Source organism: Dermacentor andersoni, chromosome 9, assembly GCF_023375885.2.
Source record: "Dermacentor andersoni chromosome 9, qqDerAnde1_hic_scaffold, whole genome shotgun sequence".
In the NCBI taxonomy this organism is placed as follows: Eukaryota; Metazoa; Arthropoda; class Arachnida; order Ixodida; family Ixodidae; genus Dermacentor; species Dermacentor andersoni.
In genome coordinates this window covers 126,823,231-126,848,387 of record NC_092822.1, presented here as the reverse complement: position 1 = coordinate 126,848,387, position 25,157 = coordinate 126,823,231, and the positions used below count along the sequence as shown (strand labels likewise).

The 25,157-nt window shown below is 47.2% G+C and overlaps 1 protein-coding gene across 1 annotated transcript in view; it reads right to left on the bottom strand.

Moving 5' to 3' along the window:
* LOC129384480 (uncharacterized) overlaps nucleotides 1–21,280 on the bottom strand; it is a 62,273-nt gene extending 40,993 nt beyond the window's left edge. Inside the window, exon 1 of the mRNA XM_055069968.1 lies at nucleotides 21,198–21,280. The gene's annotated coding sequence lies outside the window, so the exon portion shown is untranslated. The remainder of the gene's footprint in view (nucleotides 1–21,197) is intronic.
* Between the last annotated feature and the right edge of the window lie 3,877 nt (nucleotides 21,281–25,157).

The window sequence follows — 25,157 nt, the reverse complement described above, 5'->3', positions numbered from 1 at the left end:
TATCGCCGTTCCGCGCGGCGACGGATTGCACGAAGGGCCTCATATTATATGTCGACCGATGATCTGTGCCTCGGTGTGCTGACTTCTCTGGTTTTGTCCCGCAGGGTAGAGGCAATGATGCCCTCTATTTTGGATGGAGATTTCATACTCTGACAGTCGGTGTCGACAAAAGTCTTAAGTAAAATCCAGTCTGTTTGACGAATGAAACGTGAGGCTGAACGGCGAAACCAACTAAAGTGAACATAAGTGGAGAGGTGGTCACTACCATGAGTCTCTAGACCCGTCGACCAGTATACTGAAGACAGAAGGCTCCTTGATACAAACGTTAGGCCCAGACAACTGCTGCAGGACGTGCGACGAATAAATGTAGGATACCCGACACTGAGCACATTTAGTCCCTGACTACACATCATCATCATCATCATCAGCCTAGTTACGCCCACTGCAGGGCAAAGGCCTCTCCCATACTTCTCCAACTGCCCCGGTCATGTACTAATTGTGGCCATGTTGTCCCTGCAAACGTCTTAATGTCATCTGCCCACCTAACTTTCTGCCGCCCCCTGCTACGCTTCCCTTCCCTTGGAATCGAGTCCGTAGCTCTTAGTGACCTTCGGTTATCTTCCCTCCTCATTACATGTCCGGCCCATGCCCATTTCTTTTTCTTGATTTCAACTAAGATGTCGTTTACCCGCGTTTGTTGCCTCACCCAATCTGCTCTTTTCTTATCCCTTAGCGTTACACCCATCATTCTTCTTTCCATAGCTCGTTGCGTCGTCCTCAATTTCAGCAGAACCCTTTTCGTAAGCCTCCAGGTTTCTGCCCCATATGTGAGTACTGGTAACACACAGCTGTTGTACACATTCCTTTTGAGGGATAGTGGCAACCTACTGTTCATGATTTGAGAATGCCTGCCAAACGCACCCCCACCCATTCTTATTCTTCTGGTTATTTCAGTCTCATGATCCGGATCCGTGGTCACTACCTGCCCTAAGTAGATGTATTCCCTTACCACTTCCAGTGTTTCGCTACCTATCGTAAACTGCTGTTCTCTTCCGAGACTGTTAAACAGTACTTTAGTTTTCTGCAGATTAATTTTTAGACCCACCCTTCTGCTTTGCCTCTCCAGGTCAGTGAGCATTCATTGCAATTGGTCTCCTGAGTTGGCAAGGCAATATCATCAGCGAATCGCAAGTTGCTAAGGTATTCTCCATCAACTTTTATCCCCAATTCTTCCCACTCCAGGCCTCTGAATACCTCCTGTAAACATGCTGTGAATAGCATTGGAGATATAGTATCTCCCTGTCTGACGCCTTTCTTTATAGGGATTTTGTTGCTTTCTTTGTGGAGGACTACGGTGGCTGTGGAGCCGCTATAGATATCTTCCAGTATTTTTACATATGGCTCATCTACACCCTGATTCCGTAATGCCTCCATGACTGCTGAGGTTTCGACTGAATCAAACGCTTTCTCGTAATCAATGAAAGCTATATGTAAGGGTTGGTTATATTCTGCACATTTCTCTATCACTTGATTGATAGTGTGAATATGGTCTATTGTTGAGTAGCCTTTACGGAATCCTGCCTGGTCCTTTGGTTGACAGAAGTCTAAGGTGTTCCTGATTCTATTTGCGATTACCTTAGTAAATACTTTGTAGGCAACGGACAGTAAGCTGATCGGTCTATAATTTTTCAAGTCCTTGGCGTCCCCTTTCTTATGGATTAGGATTATGTTAGCGTTCTTCCAAGATTCCGGTACGCTCGAGGTTATGAGGCATTGCGTATACAGGGTGGCCAGTTTCTCTAGAACAATCTGACCACCATCCTTCAACAAATCTGCAGTTACCTGATCCTCCCCAGCTGCCTTCCCCCTTTGCATAGCTCCTAACGCTTTCTTTACTTCTTCTGGCGTTACCTGTGGGATTTCGAATTCCTCTAGGCTATTCTCTCTTCCACTATCGTCGTGGGTGCCACTGGTACTGTATAAATCTCTATAGAACTCCTCAGCCACTTGAACTATCTCATCCACATTAGTAACGATATTGCCGGCTTTGTCTCTTAACGCACACATCTGATTCTTGCCTATTCCTAGTTTCTTCTTCACTGTTTTTAGGCTTCCTCCGTTCCTGAGAGCCTGTTCAATTCTATTCATATTATAGTTCCTGATGTCCGCTGTCTTACGCTTGTTGATTAACTTAGAAAGTTCTGCCAGTTCTATTCTAGCTGTAGGATTAGAGGCTTTCATACGTTGGCGTTTCTTGATCAGATCTTTCGTCTCCTGCGATAGCTTACTGGTTTCCTGTCTAACGGCGTTACCACCGACTTTTATTGCGCACTCCTTAATGATCCCCATGAGGTTGTCGTTCATTGCTTCAACACTAAGGTCCTCTTCCTGAGTTAAAGCCGAATACCTGTTCTGTAGTTTGATCCGGAATTCCTCTAGTTTCCCTCTTACCGCAAACTCATTGATTGGCTTCTTGTGTACCAGTTTCTTTCGTTCCCTCCTCAAGTCTAGGCTAATTCGAGTTCTTACCATCCTGTGGTCACTGCAGCGTACCTTGCCGAGCACGTCTACATCTTGAATGATGCCAGGGTTCGCGCAGAGTATGAAGTCGATTTCATTTCTAGTCTCACCATTCGGGCTCCTCCACGTCCACTTTCGGCTCACCCGCTTGCGGAAAAAGGTATTCATTATCCGCATGTTATTCTGTTCTGCAAACTCTACTAATAATTCTCCTCTGCTATTCATAGAGCCTATGCCATATTCCCCCACTGACTTGTCTCCAGCCTGCTTCTTGCCTACCCTGGCATTGAAGTCGCCCATCAGTATAGTGTATTTTGTTTTGACTTTACTCATCGCCGATTCTAAGTCTTCATAAAAGCTTTCGACTTCCTGGTCATCATGACTAGATGTAGGAGCGTAGACCTGTACAACCTTCATTTTGCACCTCTTATTAAGTTTCACAACAAGACATGCCACCCTCTCGTTAATGCTATAGAATTCCTGTATGTTACCAGCTATTTCCTTATTAATCAGGAATCCGACTCCTAGTTCTCGTCTCTCCGCTAAGCCCCGGTAACACAGTACATGCCCGCTTTTTAGCACTGTATATGCTTCTTTTGTCCTCCTAACCTCACTGAGCCCTATTATATCCCATTTACTACCCTCTAATGCCTCCAATACCACTGCTAGACTCGCCTCACTAGATAGCGTTCTAACGTTAAACGTTGCCAGGTTCAGATTCCAATGGCGGCCTGTCCGGAGCCAGGTATTCTTAGCACCCTCTGCAGCGTCACAGATCTCACCGCCGCCGTGGTCAGTTGCTTCGCGGCTGCTGGGGACTGAGGGCCGGGGTTCGATTGTTGTATTCATATAGGAGGTTGTGGCCAAGTACTGCACCAGGGTGGCCAATCCTGCTCTGATGAGAGAGTGCGTTACCGGTTCTGGTCACCGGGATCAGGCCGCACTCCAGGCCTGTTTGTGCAATTTTCTCAACACACGGTTTTTTTTTGTATTTTCCGGTGAAGAATAGCGCGACACCGGGATTTGAATCACGGTCCTCTTGCACTGGAGACGGATACTCTACCGTCCCCGTAGGAGTTAAATTAAAAATTAATTTATGGGGTTGTACGTGACAAAACCACTTTCTGATTATGCACGCCGTAGTGGAGGACTCCGAAAATTTCGACCACCTGGGGTTCTTTAACGTGCACCTAATTCTAAGTACACGGGTGTTTTCGCATTTCGCCCCCATCGAAATGCGGCCGTCGTGGTCGGGGTCCGATCCCGCGACCTCGTGCTCAGCAGTCTACACCATAACCACTGAGCAACCACGGCGGGTCCCGCACGAGTTGTACGCCTCATTTAACCTACAGTGGTGCCCTATTTGGTCAGTCAAGGTGGACCAATCTGAGCTCGGTTATACCGCATGGATGGCACTCGGCTAGAGAACCTGGTATTTATGACCTGCACATGTGAGTGTGAGGCCATACATATTTGAAGATATATATCTTTCTTTTTTTTTTCTTTTTTTTAAGGAGGGTTCCCGTACAGTGATAAAATAAAGGAAAAGACATTAAAAGAAAGAAAAAAAAAAGAAACAAAAAGGGGCGAAAAAAAATAGGAACATAACAGGTGATTTGAACTCGTGACCCTTCGATGTTGCCCGGAAAGATAGCTCAGTCGCTTGGTTCGTCAGGCCCCAGGCTACTTTCAAGCGCCACAGCTCCTGCTCCGAGCTTCACACTTACGTGGAATGAGACTCACGTTGTCCGCGATAGTCGCTTGGAAGGCATACTTTCTAGGAAAAATGGCCGCTCGAGGAGAAGAGCGAACTCGAGCGGCTTTAGAGGCTAGGAAAACTGCCTTAAAATATTTAGACTTGAGGGAAAGCTTCGTTAACAAACTATAAGACGGCAATCAGCACTCGAATACGACGAGAGAAATTACTGAGACGTGGAAAATTCCCTTGAAAAAAAATCTGGTTTGCGAGACAAATGCTTGTATGTATTGAACCTCTTAAAAGATGAGGGGGGGGAATATGCGCTCAACGAGAGGGCATCGTCAGCACGAGACATCCACAAGGCACCTTACAGAGATGTGGAGAGCTTCGCGGCCGGAACGAAGCCTCCCTTCTCCGCCGGCCAAGAGGGGGAAACGCGCTTTCCGATCGCTCAAGGTTGCGCGGACAAAGCATAACTCTAGCGTCTAGGAAAAGCTTAACCAGGTGCGATGGCGGCACGCATAGCGTGGGAAGCTAGCCGCCAGAATAACTATACTAAGGACTGCTGCTGATGAGGGCGAAATACCTTCGTGTAATTATAATAACCCTAATAGGACTACTTTCGAAAAAAAAAAAAGGAAACGGCCCAGAGGGCTATACTACGAGAGCTATGACTGATAGTTTTCTATATATGTGAAGAAGAAGACGCGCCTCGCGGCACAGACACATCGCCAACGCGCGGCTCGGCTCCGCTCGCGCTGTTGATTACTGTCGCCTTTTTGGACAGTGCTTCGGGCTGTCTCGCCGTTCCCGGTCGCTGCGCTTTTGCCTTAGGAGCCGCCAATAAACCTCTTCTCAATTGGTGGAGGTGCTGGGACTCAAACCCCGTCGCTTGTAACCCTGGAGCTGCGATCAAGAACGCTATCGCCCGCCATGACCGACAGCTCATCCCAAACGGCGCCGACGCCACAGTCCGTCACTTGCACCGGCGTTGCACGACAACGCGACCCCAAGATCTTCAGCGGTGCAGACGACGAAGACGTAGAGGACTGGTTGGCGTCATATGAACGGGTGAGCGCGCACAACAAGTGGGATGATCCAGCGAAGTTAACCCACGTCATATTTTATCTGGCTGGTGTTGCCCAACTCTGGTTTCACAACCACGAAAGTGACTTACCCACTTGGTCAATCTTCAAGACAACCTTTACAGAAGTGTTCGGCCGACCCGCTGTTCGCAAACTGCGCGCTGAACAACGCTTCCGCGCCCGAGCACAGCAGACGGCAGAAACATTCACGAGCTACATTGAAGACGTCGTGGACCTGTGTAAACGAGTCAACGCGGCAATGCCCGAAGCTGAACGAATTCACCATATACTGAAGGGCATCGATGACGGCGCTTTCCAGATGCTTCTAGCCAGGAATCCGCGCACTGTGTCCGAAGTCGTCAGCCTATGCCAAAGTTATGATGAGTTACGGAAGCAACGCGCTTCGACTCGGCGTGCTCTGGGCAGCGACGACTTAGTGGCAAGCCTTGACAGCATGTACGACCCATGGTCATTACTTCAACGGGTCAAGGACTTCGTGCGTGAGGAAGTTGCCCGCCAACTTTCTTTAGTCCCCTTCACTCAGGAGCCCACCTCCCGTCTTCCAAACACGCTCCGCACTCTCATCTCCGAAGAGGTCGCTCAAGTTGTCCCTTCCGCACACCATCAGCCGCCTGCAGCCACGAATCTCAACTCTGCTCTGGCAGTGCAGCCTGTCGCGACTCCTCCCACCTATGCGCAGCCAGTCCTGCCTGTGGCCGCGCCTCTTACGTACGCGCAGGCAGTACGCAGGCCTCCGCCTGCGTCTTTCGCGACCCATTCCCAACCGGTGCCACCGGAAGCCCATGCTGCATCTTGGACCGCACCGAGAGCTAATCGTTGGAGGACGCCTGATAATCGTCCCATCTGCTATTCTTGCTGCACTCCTGGACACGTCGCCCGATATTGCCGACGTCGCCCTCAAGCCCTTCCAGTACGGCAGCCAGCCCTTTCGCCAATACGCCACTCCTTCCCCCCAACCGTATGCTCGTGCTGACCTTCCAGAATTTCCTTCGCGTCGCTCGCCCTCCCCTCGCCGACGCTCGCTCTCCCCAATGCGTCGGCGACCCGCACCACCTGACCAGGAAAACTGAACGTCGCAGTTCACGAGGCAAGAACTGCGCCCCATTCGAACTGTCTAAGTCCTCGCGCCTGTCCTGCTAACGTGGTTGAAATTTGTGTAGAAGGCGTTCCTGCATTGGCTCTTGTAGATACCGGCGCAGCCGTTTCTGTGATAGCCGCCAAACTGTGCCGTTCGCTGCGCAAGGTGACCACGCCGCTTTCTGGACTGTCGCTTCGTACGGCAAGCGCTCAGCACGTCACTCCGCACGCAGCCTGTACTGTACGTGTGCTTATTCACGGCATTGTTTACATAGTCGAGTGCATTGTTCTTCCCACCTGCTCGCATGACGTCATCCTCGGATGGGACTTCTTATCCCGTCATAAAGCGGTGATCGACTGCGCACGCGCCGAAGTTGAATTTTCCCCTTGTGACGCACCCTTGCACGAAGATTGTGACCGCCCTTCTAAACTTACCGTGCGCGAGGACACAGATATTCCACCTCGCTCCTTCGCTCTCGTACCCGTCTCTTGCGATGCCATCACTGATGCAACGGTCCTCTTCACACCTTCCGACGTCTTCATGAGCCGTAAATCTCTCCGACTACCCTTCGCAACACTTGACATGGCTGGCGGCTGTAGCAATATATACTTTTGCAATCCCCTCTGTGCGCCTATTACATTGCTCGTTGGTGAATGCCTTGGCATCGTGGAACTCCTCGACTCTTCGTCTTTGGTTGACGTCCCCGGAGACTCTTTTGATGTCAACTCCGGCCAGTCATCTTCGATTTCCGCGCTTGAAGAGACGTCCAAGGATGCATTTTCGAGTGCCATCGCCGATACCCTCACACCTGCCGAACGCGCCGACCTTCTTGATCTCCTGCACCACTTTAGAAGTTCATTCGACGTTTCACAACATCACTTGGGCCGCACGTCGGAAGTGCAGCACTACATTGACACCGGTTCACATCAGTCGTTACGTCAACGACCCTACCGCGTCTCCGCCGAAGAGCGTCGTGTCATTACCACCCAAGTCGAAGATATGCTGCGCCGTGACGTTATTCAACCTTCGCACAGTCCCTGGGCATCGCCTGTCGTTCTCGTTCGCAAGAAGGACGGGTCTATTCGCTTTTGCGTCGACTACCGTCGGCTAAATAAGGTAACGCGCAAAGACGTCTATCCTTTGCCGCGCATCGACGACGTCCTCGACAATCTTCAGGGAGCAGAATTCTTCTCGTCCCTTGACTTGCGTTCAGGGTACTGGCAGGTACCGATGGCTGCAGCCGATCGCCAGAAAACCGCATTCATTACGCCAGACAGCTTATATGAATTTAACGTAATGCCGTTCGGGCTTTGTAACGCCCCTGCCACCTTTGAACGACTCATGGACAACACGCTGCGTGGCCTTAAGTGGTCCACATGTCTGTGTTACCTCGACGATGTCGTGGTTTTCTCGCCTGATTTTCCGACTCACCTGCTCCGCCTCAGACTTGTTTTGACCTGTCTAACGAACGCTGGCCTCCAACTCAACCTCAAGAAGTGCCGCTTCGCCGCGCGAGAGCTCACCATTTTAGGCCACGTTGTGTCCGAGCACGGCGTTCTACCCGATCCTGCAAAACTTCGAGCAGTCGCTCAGTTTCCGAAGCCTCAGACCATCAAAGAACTTCGAAGCTTTGTGGGCCTATGCTCATATTTCCGGCGCTTTGTTCGGAATTTCGCATCGATCATGGCGCCATTGACTCAGCTTCTGCGCGGTGACACCACCCTCTCCTCCTGGTCACCTGCATGTGACTCCGCCTTCGCTACGCTGCGTCGTCTTCTCACCTCCCCACCTATTCTTCGCTATTTCGACCCGTCAGCTGCAACTGAGGTACACACAGATGCCAGCGGGGTCGGTCTCGGCGCGGTCCTCGCCCAACGAAAGCCAGGCTACCCCGAATACGTAGTCGCCTATGCGAGTCGCACGCTGACGAAGCCTGAGGCCAATTACAGCGTGACCGAAAAAGAGTGCTTGGCCTTAGTATGGGCACTTGGCAAGTTCCGACCATACCTGTGCGGGCGCCCATTCGACTTGGTCACAGATAACCACGCGCTTTGTTGGCTTGCCAACTTGAAAGATCCCACTGGCCGCCTAGCTCGTTGGGCATTACGCATCCAGGAGTACGATATTCGCGTCGTATACCGCAGTGGGCGAACACACTCCGACGCCGACGCCCTGTCTCGTTCACCTTTACCTCCAGACTCGGCCTGCGGAACAACTTCCGCACACTCCATCTCATCTCTCGACATGGACTCCTTTGCCACTGCACAACGTCGTGACCCGTGGATCGCTTCTCTTTTCGACTATCTTTCTGGATCATCGACCGTCCCTGTATCCCGAACCCTCCGACGCCAAGCAGTTCATTTTGCCATTCGTGACCAGCTGCTCCACCGACGCAATTACTCTCCTGAAGGCCGTCGGTGGCTTCTGGTGATTCCCCGCAGCTTAAGGTCACAAATATGTGCCGCTTTCCACAACGATCCACAGTGTGGCCACGCCGGAGTCTTCAAGACGTACGAACGAATTCGCCACCGCTACTACTGGCGCGGCATGTACAATTTTGTACAAAAGTTTGTTCGGTGCTGTCTTGAGTGTCAACGCCGCAAATCGCCGCCTTTACGCCCGTCTGGTGCCTTGCAGCCGCTCCCGTGCCCTGCCACGCCCTTCGATCGCGTCGGCATCGACCTATACGGCCCGCTTCCTATGACGCCAGACGGCAATCGGTGGATCGTAGTTGCTGTTGACCACTTGACACGCTACGCCGAAACTGCTGCTTTACCAAGTGCTACGGCACGGGATGTAGCCTTTTTCGTTCTACATCGCTTCGTGCTTCGACACGGCGCACCTCGAGAACTTCTCAGCGATCGAGGTCGCGCCTTCCTCTCCGAAGTCGTCAAAAGCTTGCTCTCGGAATGCCGTATTATTCATCGGACAAGCACGGCATACCATCCCCAGACTAACGGACTCACCGAGCGATTTAACCGCACACTTGGTGACATGCTGTCGATGTACGTGGCATCTGATCATGGTAACTGGGACCGCATCCTTCCATTCACCACGTTCGCGTACAACACCGCGATCCAGGCCACTACGGGATTTTCACCTTTCTTCCTCCTGTATGGCCGCCAGCCTACGCATACCATCGACACGCTCCTTCTATACCGTTCTGACGCCTCCGAGTGTCTACCTGTGTCCGACGTCGCCCGACAGGCCGAGGAATGCCGCCAGCTAGCGCGCTCCTTTACGGCCGAGCAACAGCAGCGCCAGAAAGAAAACCGCACTGACACGCTTCCGAACACCACCTACGCTCCAGGCATTCTTGTGTGGTTGTCTGTGCCTTTCCAGACTCCGGGGCTTTCCTCGAAACTCGTCCCGAAATTCGAAGGGCCTTACCGAGTCTTGGAGCAAACATCTCCGGTGAATTTTCTAATTGAGCCACTGTCACAACCTGAAGACTTGCGCCGGCGTGGACGTGACATTGTCCACGTCTCGCGTCTCAAGCCCTACCACGACCCTCTGCCTCCTGATTCTTAAGGCGCCAGGATGGCTCTTTTTGTCCGGGGGGGAGATTGTGAAGAAGAAGTCGCGCCTCGCGGCACAGACACATCGCCAACGCGCGGCTCGGCTTCGCTCGCGCTGTTGATTACTGTCGCCTTTTTTGGACAGTGCTTCGGGCTGTCTCGCCGTTCCCGGTCGCTGCGCTTTTGCCTTAGGAGCAGCCAATAAACCTCTTCTCATATATATATATATATATATATATATATATATATATATATATATATATATTCATCTCATCTATGGGATCGCATGCGCGCGCTGTTGCTTTGTCTCTGCGTGTAGTATAGTTAAGAGAGCCAGTTTAAGGGCGGAGAAGAAGAAAGAAAAGAAAAGCAAAAACTGCAGCGCCGTGGTTTTAAAGCGCAACCGTGGTAGAGAAACGGAATGCGATATAAGCGTGCGTAGCCATGATACGCACACGACAAACTGCCTTAAAATATTTAGACTTGAGGGAAAGCTTCGGTAACAAACGATAGCACAGCAATCAGCACTCGAATATAATTATAACCCTAATACTAATTGTAAATATTCATCTCATCTATGGGATCTAATGCGCGCGCTGTTGCTTTGTTGTGTGTGTAGTAGTTAAGAGAGCCAGTTTAAGGGCGGAGAAGAAGGGAGGGAAGGAAAGTCTCTGAAGCAAAATTACAGCGCCGTGGTTTTAAAGCGCATCCCGTGGTAGAGAAACGGAAGGCGATATAAGCGTGCGTGGCCATGATACGCACACGACAAACTGCCTTAAAATATTTAGACTTGAGGGAAAGCTTCGTTAGCAAACGATAGCACGGCAATCAGCACTCGAATATAATTATAACCCTAATAATAATTGTAAATATTCATCTCATCTATGGGATCTAATGCGCGCGCTGTTGCTTTGTCTCTGCGTGTAGTAGTTGAGAGAGCCAGTTTAAGGGCGGAGAAGTGGGAAGGAAAGGATAGTCTCTGAAGCAAACTTGCAGCGTCGTGGTTTTAAAGCGCAACCGTGGTAGAGAAACGGAAGGCGACATAAGCGTGCGTGGCCATGATACGCACACGACAAACTGCCTTAAAATATTTAGACTTGAGGGGAAAGCTTCGTTAACAAACTATAACACGGCAATCAGCACTCGAATACGACGAGAGAAATTACTGAGACGTGGAAAATTCCCTTGAAAAAAAATCTGGTTTGCGAGACAAATGCTTGTATGTATCGAACCTCTTAAAAGATGAGGGGGGGAAATATGCGCTCACCGAGAGGGCATCGTCAGCACGAGACATCCACAAGGCACCTTACAGAGATGTGGAGAGCTTCGCGGGACTACACATAATGTCGGCCAAATATTTGCCCCGAGAATTCATCGAAGTGCTACCCCACAGGGGATGGTGGGCGTTAAAGTCACCAAATCACAATACGAGAACCGTGCGATGCTTGCAGCAAAGACATCGGGTGCGAGCAATCAATCCTGGCTCTTGTGTGGAGGTATCCTCCAATCACTGGAACCGTGCGACATGTGTGTTTTAGGGTAAGGCATACGTAAACATTAGTAGTATGCGATTGGACGTCATGTCTGAAATACACCAGATCGTGACGTGTACTAACTAATACTGTGCTCGAGGTTTAGTCGTTACGAGACCACATCTGGACATATCCAGAAATACGGAACGAAGAATCCATATTAGGTTCACAGATAACAATAACTGGAAATTGGTAGTTAAATACCCGCTCTCGGAAATCCGACAAACCACCACGCAGACCTCGAGCATTCCATTGCATAACAAGCCATTGACGCATCCGTTCTTCAAACATCATCGCCATACTTGCTTAGTGAAGAACCACTAGCAATGCTTCCAACACTTCAAGTAGCTGCACGGCAGCCTTGACAGCCGGGGTGTTTAGTCCGGAAAGACTCCTGCGCATGGAGCCCATCAAATTTTTCAATATACTCGTGACGGCAATGTCATCCATCTTTTCATTTTCTTCAGTGCGTGTAGCAGCGGTGCATAAGGGCGTTCCCGCAGGCCTTGATGGTAACGATGGTCACTGAGTCTCCGATGTGTTTGGGGCCGACTATGAGTCGCCTTGTACTCTCGCAGCATACAAAGGCTTTGAGGCACGTGCTTCTTCGTTCCTGAGACGTGGAGGGGGTGGATGCTGCACTTGAGCTGTCGTTGCTCCTATGCGAGAAGGGCTGCGGTCCCGTTGATGTCGGTGTCGTGAACGGCGGATAGCTCTTACCGCTTCCCTGTGCGTGGAATAATCCCTACCCACCTTCTTCTGAATACCCATTTCCTTCCTGATCTTTGGGCACTCTTCCGACGTTGCGTCGTGAGTACCAGAACAATTTGGACACTTCGCAGCAACGTTGCAATTGCTGTCTCCGTGAGGTCCACCGCATCGTTTGCATGTTACTGCACTCTTGCAAACTGCACTGACATGCCCAAGCTTCATACACTTGTGACATTGTAAAAGCCTCGGCACGTAAGGACGTACCGGATGCCTCACATATCCAACCTTGACGTGTGTTGGCAAAGTTTCCGACTGGAACACTAATTTCACATATCGGGATTGTCGAAAACGGTGAAAGCTCAGCACGGGAGCCGACGATGATAGTAGTTTTGCCAGATCAGTTTCTGTAATATCAATGTCTACATTGTAGATGACGCCTGTCGTCGCTTCTTTGCCGTATATGGGAAATGCGCGAACAGGGATGCTTCCCAACTGAGTGACGTTTTTCAGTGTCTCCAGTATTGTCGCTGTATTGACTTCCACCCAGAGGATGTTCTTTCGAGCGTTTATACGTATTTCTTCTACTTGACCATGGGCAGTTCGTTCAAGATATTCCGACAGGCTCTGCCTGTTCAGCGAGTCGAGGTTGTCTGTCGTCGTTGTTGGTACGTATGCAATAGTGTATGACTGCTTGCCACTTGCCTTTTTCGTAGCCTGGCGACTGGTCGGTGATGTTCTTCGTATCTTTCTCTTGAGACGTCGGCTTGGCACCACGGTAAAATCGCTGTCGGAGCACATATCATCAGTAAAGGAGCCATCATATTACTAAATCGGGACCATTCTGGGGTCGAACCGGTCACTCACGTCACCGGCATAATGAACTGGCCGTTCAGGACTCAATTGCTGGGCGGGGTTTGGGTCCCCCATTTCAGCGGACGGCGTCCCCGAGTTTTCCTGTCCCTGATTGCAGAGATCACAGAAAATAAAGTACAAAATGCAGAGAGCTCGAAGCTGAAGTTGCTCGCTACGATCACTTTTTCTTCCTCCGACAACCATTCCGAAGGGCATTCGGGCGCTTTTTTGCACCTCCAGAGAGGCATTTACTCTCGCTCGCTAGTACATTCGCACAGATCGTGCGCCAGGGTCACAGTAATACCCAGCCATTCGGGAGCACCAGAGGCTGTCAAACCCAACGAGCATTACTGCATCGAAAGTAATCCCATCGTTATTTTGCATCGCTAAATACCTGACGCCATAGCCATCTAACGAAAGTTCGTCTTTAACGGCCTTTGCAAAATAAACGTCCAAAAATACACTCCTTCCCGAAAATTCACAAAAACGTGATCTACTATCTTGGGTTGTTCACTGATTAAACAATGTGTTCCCCATGGTGCAAAAAAAAAGAAGCCTTTTCTTTCAAACCTGTCATTACTGAAGGCCTTCCTGTATGAACACTGGAGTGAAAAACTTTTTACCCCAAGTGAAATTCGCATACTATTTACCCTTCTTATGACATTCTGGGCATGTCTATACTGCAGCAACGAGATCTACAAGATGGCACAGGAAATTGAGGAGAGGAGTTTAGTGCTGTTCGTAGGCAATTTTTTAGCCACAACATTCTTACGCTGAGAAACTGGTGCAACCGAAGTGGTAGCGCATTTAAGATGACGCTTTAGCTCGGGCCCAACTCCGGTGCCGCCTGTCCAAGTACATGTAAAAGGCAGAAACGCTTACCTGAGATAACCACTGGGCAGATTTAAATTATATGTGTTGCATTTGAGAGAGAAAGTTTAGTTGTAGTGAGTGCTGCAAGCTGAATTTTGATTTAGGGCGTGGATTTTTACAAGTTTTCAAGAATTGCAAAGTCTGAAAAAAATAGTGGCATGAAATTTACAAATTTGCTTCTCTGCACAAAGAAGAAATATCGCAGTTATGCAAACTGCATTCGTTGGAGCATCGAAAGTGGAGAAATGGGACGTATCAAATAATATCGTGCGTGAATAATTCCATTGCTTACAAGAGATTTTTGCAAAAGTCCTGCTTATATATTACTGGTGTATTTAAAGACAAAATATTATACATCAATTTTGTACGCTTCGGATATACTATTAAAATGCAATTTGCAGAATTGTGATATCTTATTTATTGCCGAGTTGTAGATTTGTATACCAGATAGATTTACTTTCTATAAATCTGCGATCTTCCAGAATATTTAGTAAAAAAGTATCGTTGCTCACTCTATCATAGGAACCGGCGGAACACGAAAGTGAAACGTGTCTTTCGAGAAACTGTTGCATGTTCAGTAACTATGAAGAATCGCAACTAGCCATCGGCAGCAGGCTACCACTGTCCTCGACAATGGCGACACAAGGGAAAGTTGTCGAACGACTCGCGACGGGACAACATCCCCCGGAGATAGTATACATTACACGCATCGGAGCGCTGCGCAATACGCCATAAACCACAGGCGTTCGCAAGCCGTACAAACGAAACCGTACGGGTTGTTAGTAAATCCGTTCTTGAACTCGCAATCCGACGCAGCGAAAGGCGCACGATTTGTGGGTCAGCGAGCGTGTTTCTCGGTGCGCGGCGTCCTGTTAGCGAGCTAAGTCCTGCCTCCGTGTCGCATCGGCCAAAGTACGAGCATTTTAGTATCGCTCCGTAATTTCTCGGGCAGCCAGCTGCGACGTGCTCAGCTTCGTGAATGCGAGTGGCAGAGTTCGCAGCGCGCGCCGCGAACGCGCTCTGCTTCGTGCTGGCGTGTCCTTCGCCGGACCAAAGCGAGATTCGCCCATCGTTGCCTGTGTGCGCCGCTTAGTGCATCAGTCTTCTTAGTTGGTGCCGTCGTAAGCGTAGGCGGCGTGTAAGCCCTGCTCTTGCATGTTAAAACTACACTACGTAGGCGACGAGGCGTCACAGGCTAATCCGATGCAATGGACAAACCAGGTGCGGTAACTGCGTCGTCACCTCCCCACAATCCACCGTTAGAGCCTCCGCTGCGCTGAGACTGCCGAAGCGCTCACTGTCGGCGCTCCTTAGCGCCATGATGCAATACTTCGCTTCACCGATCCTAGATGACGGCACCATTTCTGTCAGAAATTTGTGTTTTACGCGTTCGTCGCTGACGCCACATCCGTTACAGGAAGTTGATCGTGGATCCCGGCATTAAACACTTTCGTGTTAACATTGACCGCCTAAATAAACAATTATCTACCAACAGTCACTAGAATTTCAATCATCAAATGTGGAGCAGTCGTTGCCTAGAGAAAACGACTTCTTTCCCGTGCTTTTAGAGAAGAACCCCCGGACATAAACCTTCCTCTTAAAGCGTATTCGATGCAGACGAAATCCAAAAAATTCAGAGATCTTCCACCATGTGAAAATAGAAGACCAGCGAAGTTTTATTGCTCAATAACTATATTAAGGTATATATGGTGGTTGTGCTATATTGGTTAAATAAAGGCACAAGCACATGACTTCGTTGCTTGCTTGTTTTTCATTTTTCTTTATTTTAATTTCTATTTTGGTAACAAATGAGATATCGATCATGTTGTCCGTGTGTAGACACAAAACTATCATCATCAGGATTGGCTCGAGCGTCTTCGTCTTTTCCACTGCTGGCTCGTTGGCGTCCCTCGATGCTACCGCGTGAACGCGCTCGTGCCACACTTCCCTCCACAACTTTCGCCAGTCACTGCACCGTCACTTTCTGGATACGGAGTGCGAGAGCGCATTGCGCTCGGCTCGATAGTCGGCGTGGCGCAATCTGTTATAGCACTGTCGCCGTTACCGTCACTGACTGCCCGGCTTCGGCACAGTGTTCGCAGGCGCCGCTGTGTCTTTCCTCTAGAAAGTTGGCGTGACTTCAGAAGAATCGGGTCTCAGTTGAAATTCTATTTTCCGCTACCAGCGTGTACTTTCGGGCGCCAGCGCAAACATTATTGATGTGCCTGATTGTTTTCTCGCTCGCTTTTGCCGTCTTCTGATTAGCCGATCTACATAGAAACCTATGGATGGTCCCGTCGTCGAGACTTGCAAAGAAAACGAACATGCCACTACCGCACAGCTCATCGCTATTGGCGAATCGATATCTTTCAAGACAAATTTAAAAGAAAGAAAGCTCACCTTTTGGCTCCAGTACTGAAGTGACTGGGCAACTTTAGTTTCTCGTGACGTGCCAGCAAAAAATAAAACCAAACGAAATCTTTTAAGGAGTAGTGGTTGAGTTTCACAGCGAAGTCCTGCTGTCACGTCTTCCACTTCTGTGGTACCAGCAAGATGGGGCACCCGTACACAACAGTAGGCGAGCACGAAACTTGCTGTGTGTGACTTTTCGTACGCAATAGATTGGAAGGCACGGGCCTGTAAATTGGTCGGCTAAATTACCTGACCTCTCTCCACTCGATTTCTTTCTTTGGAGTTGTGTGAACGATCGTGCCTACATGATCGACATGGACCTCAGATTAGTTCAAGGCAAGGCATGTACGCCGTAGAAGTCTCTCTACGCGTTGGTCGCTTCCCTGTCTGTTTATTTCACTTTTATTTTTTGACACGAACCTCTTTTTGCAGCACGCATACGCAAGCACTGCATCCGGCTGCCCGGTGCCACCACTAGAGCCAGTTCACTGCAGAATCTTATTTGATGAGGCAGGTCATCTACCTTCATGCCAGTCTTCAACTTGAAGAGCACTAAACGTGCTTTGGACCCCTCTTCACTCACACCTTGCAATCGCCAGCCCTCGCGGGTAATTTTGGTGACCTTGCCGAAAGCCGCCAACGCCGTGCGCACATCCTCGTCGTCCACACCTTACAGAAGACAGTGTAACCTAAGGCTGAATAAATAATCTTGTGGGTCTCTGTGATTAGGCGCCGACATCTTTCGACTTGTAACTTTTTAAAGTCAACCATCGGCTTCGTTGCTTTCACGCTGTTCAATGTCACCGCCCGCACATGGTTGAATTGAAAAGCTCCTAAGGCTAACACTTAGCATGCATGCCAGCTTGATAAATTTTGTCCCGGAAATGTTCCACCCTAAAGGACCTCGCACGTAGGTCTCCGCGCAAGAACATGGTGTTCCTAACAACACGTTCTGCAGATAGCTGTGATAGAATGACCTGTTAGTCGCAGTCCTCACTAGCGTTCATCCTGTTTCCCGGACAATCAAGGGCCGCTGACGCCGTTCCAAGGGAGCCAATGATTTATTTGTCCGGCACGCGTGACAGTCGACCGAAGGAATGATTGACACTCTATTTCGTTTTGAATCACTCATTGACTGTCCAACTAGAGTAGCCTCTCGTGGGAGCAGTACGCTCATTGATCACGTGTTATCTAACATATCACACTACGGGGTCATTGATACTGACATAACCGATCATTATTCAGTTTTTCTTACATTTAACAATGAAATACATGATAGCGATAATAGCTACTTTACTTCCGTATTTAGTGCAGATAATTTTATTGAAGCCATCAGTGAAACTGAGTGGTCGCCGATTAATTCTATGTCTGATCCCGAAGCAGCACTAAACAAATTCTGCACTTTCTTTTTATTGGCCATTTCAACTAACACACGCACTGTAAAATGTGGGAAAAAGTGTAAATATCCGCGCAACCTAAGGATGACGGATGGTCTTCTAGAAAGTTTAAGGCAGAAGGAAAACATGTACAAGAAAACTAAACGTCAGCCCTTTAATACTGGACTAACTAGACGCTATAGTAGGTACTGTAAATTACTGAACGTTTTCCTTCAACAGGCGGAAAAAAATGTACTACGAAAATAAATTTGATCAGAATAAAAATAACCCCAAGAAGCAATGGCAGTTATTGAACTCTTTTTTTTAACAAGTCATCTGTTCATGCCTCTATAACCAAAATAAATTACAATGGTCTCACTCTGATCCCAACGAAATTGCTAATGTTTTTCTGACTACTTTTCTTCCGTTTATACCAATAACAACCTACATGCGCAGTTGCATAATACTTTTCGCCGTACGACACAATCATTCTTCTTGTTACCAGCTACACCAAATGAAGTGTGCTCCACAATTGCTAACCTTAAAGATACAGGGCCTGGCTTAGAAAATACTTGTGTCAGGCTTTTAAAACTGGTTCCGCATTTAGTTTGCGACACGCTCTGTAACATTATCAACCTTATGTTTAAAGAAGGTGGATTCCCTTCATTTTTAGAAAATGCCAAGATTATTCCTGTTTTTAAAAAAGGCTACAAACACACAGGTAATAATTACCGACCAGTTGCAATTCCTTCCTGCCTTAGTAAACTCATTGAGAAATTATTTGTTCAACGTCCTAATAACTGCTTAACAAACTTTACATTGCTAAAGAAAAATCAATTTGGTTTCCGCCCTGGAAGTTCCACGAATCTAGCTGTTCTATCTCTAATTGACTACATAAAAAATGTATTGATTCAGGAAACTTAGTCGGATCTGTATTTTTACACTTCAGTAAAGCTTATGACACGGTTAACCATCAAGTTCTGTTTAATAAACTTGACTCTTATGGTATAACCGCTCCTGCGCTAACATTCTTAAAAAATTACTTACTTGACCGCCCATACACAGTACATGCAGCAAATACTTTCTCAGTAACAATATGTATTAACCAAGGTGTACCACAGGGATCAGTTCTCGGACCTTTGCTTTTCCTTTTATATATTAATGTTCTTCCGGATTCTCTTAACTCCACCAACTACGTTCGTTGCATTTTATACGCAGATGACACAACCATATCTTCATCTGAAAAATCTGTTGCTACTCTTACTTCTAAGTTAAATATTCAATTATTTAACATCATAAAATGGTGTAGCAACAATAACTTAGTTCTTAATTACCTAAAAACTAAACCTATGTTATTCAAAAGTGCTCAAATGGCCTTAACTTCTATTGCTGAAGTAAAGCTTGGAATTTATTCAATTCCCCTTAGCACCGATGTCACTTTTCTTGGTACACATCTTGACCCTAAACTTACATTTCGCCCTCACTTCCAACATCTCAAGCACAAGACTGCGTTTGGTATACGTGCAGTAATCAAAGCTCGCCCCTTTTTTTTCTCGTGAGGCTCTGCTAGCGTTGTATTATGCGTTCATTCATAGTCACATTAATTACGGCATTGTTTCATGGGGCAACACGTACGCTTGTCACTTATCATCAATTCAACATATCAAAAATCAGTCAACACGCATTATCACTTCTAGCTCCATGCAATCCAATGTCTATTTGTTACTTCACGCGTATAATATCTTGCCTATTAATAATTTGTTCCACATTAACGTGCTCGTCTTACTCCACAAGTTGCTTCATAACCTTACGTTTCCGCTCGTTGCAGTTGACCTTTTATAGAATAAAAATATAACCACATTTGCGGCTAACAACAATTTCTTGTTACCTATGGTTCATACCAATTACGGCAAAATAACGTCTTCGTTCACTGCAATTTCTCTTTGGAATGGATTACCATCAACTATAAAATCTTGTACTTCTCTTGAAATCTTTAAAAAGTCACCTTAAGCATCATTGCCTGCGATAACTTAACTACGATCTGGCGGTGTACCTTTGACTTTTCTCTCACATGTCATTTCTTGTATTTCATCCATGCTTTTTTCCGACTTTCTTTTATAACGTGCTTTTTCGTGTTTGATTGTAAATGAGATGCAAATGATGTATTTGATCTGCAGATGTTGTTTATAGTAACGCTAATTTGCTGACTATTGATATCACCATCAATGTCGTTGTTATTAACCGCGGGTCCCAATACAGTTCTTTCCACTTTGGGACCCTCGTCTGTATATTTGTTATGTTGTAATTACTTCTTTTTTTGGAACCAATAAATCTCAATCTGAATCTGAATCTGGACTCTTGCTTCGACAAGCGGCATAGAGCGCCCTTCCTCGCGGGCAAGCCAACGCACTGAGACGCTCGCCACGGTGGCGGTGCTAACACTTTCAGCGTTAGTTCCAGTAGAACAGCATAAATACCGAAGAAAGTGGATCGGAAAACGGCACTGCTGTAGGGAAATTGGTAAGAGAATCGCAGGCGTAATGCGAAGACGTGGGTTCGTCTCCCACCTGCGGCTAGCTGGGTTTTCATCCACGTTTATTTCTATTAATTTATCATACCTATTGTTCACTAAAGAAGTACTAGTAATTTGGCCCTATGCGATCCTTGGTGTGTTTATTGGCTTCGTGTTGTATGACTAATATATATATATATATACATAAACTGTGGACTGTGGAAGACTGTGGAACAAGTTAACTAACAATATTGTGTGTTGCAATAACATCGACTCTTTTACTAACTGCATTCAGTGTATTGACTTGTCATCATGATTTTTTTTTCATTGCATCTCTGTACCACTCCTACACGGGCCTTGAAGGGCCTGCAGTATATTCAAATAATATATATATATATATATGAACAAGAGCAAGTACAGTACTTTAGAGAAGCAGATATATATATATATATATATATATATATATATATATATATATATATATATCCTAAGAAAGCTACGATATTAAAATTATCAACAAAGGTTCGCTGCCGAGCGCAGCAGGTGCTAATTATACCTGAAAAACCAGAGTAGAGGAGGCATGGCGTAACTTCTAATGCAGCTTTGACTGACTATTTTGAATGCAGCTTCGATGCCGAGCACTGCCTCTCGCCTTAATCGGAGGTTGTTCCTGTATGAGGAAGCGATTCAGAATGGAGACGCTAACTCCGAGCCACCTGCGCGCTGTGATTTCATTCTTAGCGGCTTAGTGCTGGCGATTCGTAAGTGCGGACATAAGTAAAACATTAATTGTTGAACAAGCACTCCAACACCACCATTCAGCCTTTCTCTACCCTCGCTAGCTCGGGTCATTGAGCCATTGCACTGCTTTTTAAAAATTTCAATACTGATGAAGCTACTTTTGCACGCTCGGCTGAAAAAGAGAGCACGAAATTCATTCTGAGCCGATGCACTGTACCAAGCATATGCTGCAAAGACTGCTACCAAAAATAAAACATTTTCGCTCACCGGTGTAATAGTTGTTATGTGCAGGCCAGCGGGCGGCGCGGTGTCTTCTTCGTCATTCCTCACGATGGTCCACAAGCTCGGCTGCGGTGAAAAAATTCAGGCCAGCTTTAATGAAAATGAAACTTGCTGAAATACTTTCTACTGACATATGAACCAACAAAAATATTTAAGGAAGAATAGGCTGGATGCTCGCATATAAAAATAACGGAGAGAAAAGGGAAGTGTTCACTAAAGAAAGCGTATGGTTGTCGGACACAGTGGAATTATTTTCATTACCTACTATTTCCCGAGCCTCCATTCTCCAGTTTCTTTTTGTAGAGGCTGAACAAGACTTTACAATCGTCTGGACCACACAGCCCAAGATGTTTTGCCCAAGTCTGCAACCCAGCAATGGGTCTCTCCCGACAACAAAAACATATTCCAAAGGCTATGCTTTTGCCGACATCATGTGCGAGAAGCGATTCAGTAGCGGAAACACTTCATAGGCGCCATGCGTTTGACACCAGACAGACAGACAGACAGACAGACAGACAGACAGACAGACAGACAGACAGACAGACAGACAGACAGACAGACAGACAGACAGACAGACAGACAGACAGACAGACAGACAGACAGACAGACAGACAGACAGACAGACAGACAGACAGACAGACAGACAGACAGACAGACAGACAGACAGACAGACAGACAGACAGACAGACAGACAGACAGACAGACAGACAGACAGACAGACAGACAGACAGACAGACAGACAGACAGACAGACAGACAGACAGACAGACAGACAGACAGACAGACAGACAGACAGACAGACAGACAGACAGACAGACAGACAGACAGACAGACAGACAGACAGACAGACAGACAGACAGACAGACAGACAGACAGACAGACAGACAGACAGACAGACAGACAGACAGACAGACAGACAGACAGACAGACAGACAGACAGACAGACAGACAGACAGACAGACAGACAGACAGACAGACAGACAGACAGACAGACAGACAGACAGACAGACAGACAGACAGACAGACAGACAGACAGACAGACAGACAGACAGACAGACAGACAGACAGACAGACAGACAGACAGACAGACAGACAGACAGACAGACAGACAGACAGACAGACAGACAGACAGACAGACAGACAGACAGACAGACAGACAGACAGACAGACAGACAGACAGACAGACAGACAGACAGACAGACAGACAGACAGACAGACAGACAGACAGACAGACAGACAGACAGACAGACAGACAGACAGACAGACAGACAGACAGACAGACAGACAGACAGACAGACAGACAGACAGACAGACAGACAGACAGACAGACAGACAGACAGACAGACAGACAGACAGACAGACAGACAGACAGACAGACAGACAGACAGACAGACAGACAGACAGACAGACAGACAGACAGACAGACAGACAGACAGACAGACAGACAGACAGACAGACAGACAGACAGACAGACAGACAGACAGACAGACAGACAGACAGACAGACAGACAGACAGACAGACAGACAGACAGACAGACAGACAGACAGACAGACAGACAGACAGACAGACAGACAGACAGACAGACAGACAGACAGACAGACAGACAGACAGACAGACAGACAGACAGACAGACAGACAGACAGACAGACAGACAGACAGACAGACAGACAGACAGACAGACAGACAGACAGACAGACAGACAGACAGACAGACAGACAGACAGACAGACAGACAGACAGACAGACAGACAGACAGACAGACAGACAGACAGACAGACAGACAGACAGACAGACAGACAGACAGACAGACAGACAGACAGACAGACAGACAGACAGACAGACAGACAGACAGACAGACAGACAGACAGACAGACAGACAGACAGACAGACAGACAGACAGACAGACAGACAGACAGACAGACAGACAGACAGACAGACAGACAGACAGACAGACAGACAGACAGACAGACAGACAGACAGACAGACAGACAGACAGACAGACAGACAGACAGACAGACAGACAGACAGACAGACAGACAGACAGACAGACAGACAGACAGACAGACAGACAGACAGACAGACAGACAGACAGACAGACAGACAGACAGACAGACAGACAGACAGACAGACAGACAGACAGACAGACAGACAGACAGACAGACAGACAGACAGACAGACAGACAGACAGACAGACAGACAGACAGACAGACAGACAGACAGACAGACAGACAGACAGACAGACAGACAGACAGACAGACAGACAGACAGACAGACAGACAGACAGACAGACAGACAGACAGACAGACAGACAGACAGACAGACAGACAGACAGACAGACAGACAGACAGACAGACAGACAGACAGACAGACAGACAGACAGACAGACAGTGAACTTTATTTGATCCTGAGGAGTTTCCACGGGGGCTTTAATCGCGTACCCGCGGAAGCCGCTGGCCGCGTCCAAGTCAGGACAGGAATACCGTGATGCTCCGCCCTTTCTTGGGCCCTCTAGATGTTTGTTTTTTGAAGAGGATTACCAGAAGAGGAGGACAATGCTTGCCGCTTAAGCCACAGTGCAAACGCGGCTAATAAAGAATATTAACTAATTAACTTTTGAATCGTTGACGCAGGGCACGTTGTGATTGCGAAATTAAGAGGAAACTTTAGCTCGAGGCCAACTCCGATGCGGCCTATTCAAATACATGTAAAACGCAAAATCATTTCTCTGAGGTAACCCCTAGACCGATTTCGATGAAATTTGTGGAATTTGAGAGAGAAAGGTAAATTTTAGTGACTGTTGGAAGCGGAATTTTGATTTATGGAGTGCATTTTGTTACAAACATTATCAAAAATCCGAAAGTTTGAAAAGAATAGAAGCATTAAATTTAGAAATAATTTGCTCTGAATCAAGAAGAGATATCGCGGTTCTGTAAAAAGCATCCATTAGATCATTCAAAGAGCACAGGTTTGATATGCCACTTTATATCTTACGTGGATTTGTTACGTTGTGCACAAGGGTGCTGCAAAACCTGTATTTCCATATTACTAAATTTTTCAAGATTCATGTGTAACATATCAGTTTTGTCCGCTTTAGATATGCTTTTATATGCAATACACAGAATTGTGGAATTATTTTTCACTGCATCGTTGCATAGCTGTAAACTTCATAGCTTTGTTTTCTAAAAATGTTCAATTTTTGCCCATTTTTAATAAAGAAACTTACGAAATAAATCAGAAATTTCAAACCAACAGTAACGAGATTTTAGGTTTTTCTTTTAAATGCAACAAATCTCGCAAATTTGGTGCAGTGGTTGCCGAGAAAGGCTAATTCTCCTTTCACATGTATTTAGATAGGAACACCCGAGCTAAAGCTTCCCCTTTACCGTCGAGCACTAGTGAACTCGTGCCTGCTTAGCAGAAGTCTAGCGTCATTTCTATATCTCACCAGGGAACAAGCACAAGAGCATCCGCCCGCAAAGTTTGCCAATAAAGGCATTGCTATGACATGTAAGCTCGTCATGAGCTGCTTGAGTCACGTTTTCGGGAATCTGCCGGTTAGAACGCTAACGTATCTTATAGTATCATGAGAAGCCAACAAAAACAAAGACGCCAGGAAGCACATAGGGGAAATTACATTTACTTACTAATGGAATTAAAGAAATGCCAAATTAATGGCTATGAAAGCGGATGAAAAAACAACTTGGCACAGATGAGGAACGAAGCCACGTCTTCGAATTACCAGTGCGATGCCCAAATCGGAGGACGTGGGATCGTTCCCCCCCTGCGGCAAGTTCTTTTTTCATCCACTTTCATAACCAATAATTTGTCATTATTTTAATTAAGTTAGTAGGTACAAGTAAATTCTCCTATGTTGTGCTTGGCGTCTTTGTTTGTTGGCTGTTCATGTTAAAATTAATAAAAAACGGGTCCCTCTGTTAACCCCCTT